This window comes from Leopardus geoffroyi, chromosome X (assembly GCF_018350155.1).
Source record: "Leopardus geoffroyi isolate Oge1 chromosome X, O.geoffroyi_Oge1_pat1.0, whole genome shotgun sequence".
In the NCBI taxonomy this organism is placed as follows: domain Eukaryota; kingdom Metazoa; phylum Chordata; class Mammalia; order Carnivora; family Felidae; genus Leopardus; species Leopardus geoffroyi.
Genome location: NC_059343.1, coordinates 32067785 through 32072349, shown reverse-complemented (window position 1 = coordinate 32072349; position 4565 = coordinate 32067785). Strand labels below are relative to the sequence as shown.

The window sequence follows — 4565 nt, the reverse complement described above, 5'->3', positions numbered from 1 at the left end:
CTAGTGGGAATCCATTTCTCTTTGAATGGTACACTTATCAGGTTTTTTTTTTTTAAGTTTATTTATTTATTTTGAGAGAGGGAGAGTGAGTGAGCATGAGCAGGGAGGGGCAGAGAGAGAGGGAGAGAATCCCAAGCAGGCTCCACGCTATCAGCTCAGAGCCCGACGTGAGGCTCGAACTTATGAACCATGAGATCATAACATGAGCTGAAACCAAGAGTTGGAGACTCAACTGACCGAACCACCTAGGTGCCCCAAGGTTTCAGTCAACTTGAAGCTACGCATTCTTCCTCCCATAAAGTAAGAACTTCTGCAAGTGTATGCAGGGTCATATTGTATTATTTAATGCTTTATTAGTTGTGGCTTTTTTGGTAGGAATGCAAAACGGGGGCAGCTGCAATGGAGAACAGTGTGGAGGCCCCTCTAACAATTAAAAACAGAATTAATATATGATCTAGAAATCCCACTTCTAGGTACATATTTAAAAGAACTGAAAATAGGATCTCCAAGAGACATTTGCATACTCATGTTCACTGTAGCATTATTCTCAATTGCCATGAGGTGCAAGCAGCTAAATATCCATCGCAAATGAATGGATAAAGAAAATGTGGCATAGATACACACTGAAGTGTGTTCACCCTGCAAAAAAGATGGAAATCTTGTTACGTGCTACAATGAGGATAAACCTAAAAAGACATTATGTTAAGTGAAGTAAGCTAGCCACAAAAGGACAATTAGCGCATGATTCCACTTACAGGTGGTATCTAAATTAGTCAATCTCTTAGAAATACAAAGTAGAATGGTAGGTGCCAGGAGCTACAGGGATAGAGAAAAGGGGGGCTGCCTTTCAAAGAGTATAGAGTTTCAGTTTTGCAAGATGAAAGTTTTCTAGAGATCTGTTACACAGCAATGTACTTACAGTTAACACTACTGTACTTAAAATGGTTGAGCTTTTACATTTTTTATGTGTTTTTATTTTTAATTTAAATGTTTATTTTGAGAGAGAATGCGAGCAGGGAAGGGGATGAGGGAGAGGGAGAGAAAGAATCCCAGGCAGGCTCCAAGCTCAGCGTGGAGCCCCACATAGGGCTTGATCTCATGATTGCAAGATCGCGACCTGAGCTGATACCAAGAGTCCACTGCTTAAAAAGACTGAGCCAAAAAAAAAAAAAAAAAAAAAAAAAAAAAAAAAAAAAAAAAAAGACTGAGCCACCCATGCACCCTTTTCATGTGCTTTTTAACACAATAAAAAAAGGATTTCATGCTAGGATAAGCTCTAAAAATTATTTATACTTCACGTATTCTCCTCTATTCCTACAGCAGCATTTCATCATAATTTCTCTTATTGTCTCTTCTACTTGAATGTACCTACTACATATATTTCCTTTGTCTTTTGTATGTCTCATTCAGTCCCAACTTTCTAAGAAGAATAGTTTTCAAATTCCTTTAATAAGTCCTTATAAGAAAAGTACAAACCTCTGGAGCTTCAATCAACTGTTGTTGGTCTAAACCACAATTATTTCTCCGTGCTGGACCAACATGTAGCTATGAATAGCTCTTGAGTAATCTATTGTTGGGGAGGAAAATTAATTTCCCCTTTACACCTCTAGGTTCTTGGCTAAAACACCCCTAAAATAAAAGATTAAGAGGAAAAAACACCCCAAATTTACCTCCTATGTACACAGGAGAGAGCCAGGAAAACTGAGTAACTCCCCCAAATGGCCAATGTCATCACCTTAAATACCATCTTCAGCGAAAGACAAAAGATGTTGGGGTGAGAAGCCAGTTAAGGGAAGTTATCAGGCAAATCACAGTAAACAAGGGTATGGTTGTTATCTACATAACAATCCAAGGCCCTGTCTTCTCCATTGGTAAGAGTTTCTAGAGTTATAGTCATTCTCTTCTTCCTGGTATAGCCAGGGAGATACTCTTACAAACAGAGATTTCTCTTTATAAATGCAAATTTGTCTTGTAAAAGGTAACTCCTAATCCATTTTCAGAGCTTCTGTGTCTGCTAATTTTTTGGATACATTATCTCATTTTATTCAAATACCAGCCTGAGCACACATGGTCTAAGAACACTCAAATAATAAACAAAATACAAGTAGATGTTAAAAATTGGTCTTCAAACATTACAGTCAATGATGCCATACTTGCCTATGATCTTACCAGCATAAACTGTATCCAAACATTGGTGGCCACCAAACTATTCAGCAGAACTTGCTTAACTATGAGCTGTTTCAAGCTACCAGTTTGAGCACTCTTCAGTATTTTTTTTTGTTTCAAATTCTAGATAGCTATAGGGATGTGACCAGGGGTTAGAGGAACCAGCTCAAGCTTGGTGTAGTGCCAAAATGTGGCCAATTGAGGCTTTGAATAAGTCATAGCAGCATTTACCAGTGCCAGGGCCTTCTCTCAGAGGTTGTCAACAAATTGGGCCAGCGTTCTAGGATGGAAAATCCATGAATAGCCACTGAGTGTCTGCTCTTTCTTGAATAACCATGTCAAAATAATCTCTATGACAAAGAGGTACAATTTAGGGTGGCATATTTGCTCCCATTCAGTATAAACAAAAAATTTTAATTTTATTTGAGTAATCTATATACCCAACATGGGGCTTGGACCCAGAACCTTGAGATCAAGAGTCACATTCTCCACTGATTGAGTCAGCCAGGTTCTTCCCAATTTTTTTAAACAATTCTTTTAAGATTTTATTTTTTAGTAATCTCTATACCTAATGTGAGGCTCAAACCCATAACCCCAAGCTCAAGGGTTACATGCTGCACTAACTGAGCCAGCCAGGTGTGCCTCAGTATAAGGAAATTCTAAAACTAGGGCAGGTATAGTAAAATGTATCTCCAAAGTTAGTAAGGGCAAAAATACATTACAGTAAACAAAAACTAAACCAGAGCAAACCACCTATTGAATATTCTCAAACTAATGTTAGTTTCTTATCAGGATGCTTCATCTTTCTATCAATTGCCTTCCCTGTCTCTTTGAAACCTACCTTGTAGATTTCCCTTACCTTGTGTGAAAACTTGCTAAAAGAGTAGAGATTGTAAATCTGACCTTCCTTTGTAAGGTTGAATTTCCCATTTCCATTTAGAAATTATTGTTTTGCTCAGATTATTAGTGGTATTTTTTAAAAGAATTTTTTAAAATGTTTATTTTTGAGAGAGAGAGAGAGAGAGAGAAAGAACAGAGGAGGGGCAGAGAGAGAGAGGGAAACAGAGGATCCCAAGCAGGCTCTGAGCTGAGAGCAGAGAGCCTGATGTAGGGACTGAATTTACCATCTGTGAGATCATGACCCAAGCTGAAGTCCTACACTTAACCCACTGAGCCTCCCAAGCACCCCAGACTATTAGTGGTATTTAGCCTATCACTTTACCATGAATATGCATTCAAGGTAGAGGCAGCCAGGGACAGTATTCTAGTCTGCTTTTCTTTTTCTTTTTTCTTTTGAGTTTCTATTCCACACCAAACACTGTATTAGAAGAAGATCAAAACAAGACAAAACAAACAAAAATAAATAAAATCCATAGTTTTTCCCCTTAAAGATCCTGTTAGGGACTATGCTAGAAACACAACTTGACCAAATTTAGGCACAAAGACGACTTTACCAGTTCCAGTAACCAAAGGGAAGGTGGGCAGTGGTGCAGCCAGGCCTTGGAGACACTGGGAACAGTGGCGCCCTCTTTGCCAGCCCCTGTTTCTCTGTGGTGGTCTCTTTTCCTCCTGCAAGCTGGCTTCTTCCATGAGTTCTTCAGTCTGGCTCCGATGGCTCTTGTCCTCATCGCTTCACCATCTGAGAGGGACTGAGCAGACCTGAGGTCCCAGAGAAGCACTCTGACTGTCTGGCACAGAGTCTACACCTGTCATTCTGTCCAGGGAGGTGCATGACTGTGACTCTCAGCCTCCACTAGAATCCTGTTGTTCCAGAGAAAGTGTAAATGACTGAACCGTGGGCATATACTTTAAGTATTTTGTTAGATCAAAATAAATTCGGAAGAATATCCTCACCCCTGATGCCTTGCTAGCTGAGTACAACAAAAAAGGGTAGATGGATTCTAATTTTATTCCATGTGGCATTTCTCTCCATCATTTTTCACCATATATTATTTCCTTTCAAAGAAAAAGTTTAAAACAGCCTTGTTCAGAGTAAATACCTAGTTTTCTATCTGGAAATGATCATTTTTCCTCGAAAGACTATTTATCTGTAAGTCCTTGGTTTAAAATTACTGTTTGTATCCTGCCATTTTCTCCTCCTCCTAATCCTCCTTCCAATACATGGTTGAATTTTGCCTGTGATATTTTATGTCTAGGCATCTATTCAGGTAAATTTTCTTAACTTATTCCTCCACAGGAGGGAGAAAACCACGTCCCCTCCTGGCACATGGGAGGATTTTATCTCATTTTATAGAACGTTTTATACAGCATTCATTTTAATCTTCCTTCATATGATGGATTGCTGTTATCTCTTTTCTTATATAACGTCACTTTGGTGTTAAAGCAAAATGTGAACATCTACAGGTACCTTTTTTAAAAAAGGTATCTTTTCAAGAGAA

At 38.8% G+C, this 4565-nt stretch overlaps 1 pseudogene; it reads right to left on the bottom strand.

Moving 5' to 3' along the window:
* Nucleotides 1–2125: 2125 nt before the first annotated feature.
* LOC123594338 lies at nucleotides 2126–3794 on the bottom strand (annotated as a pseudogene).
* Nucleotides 3795–4565: the final 771 nt, after the last annotated feature.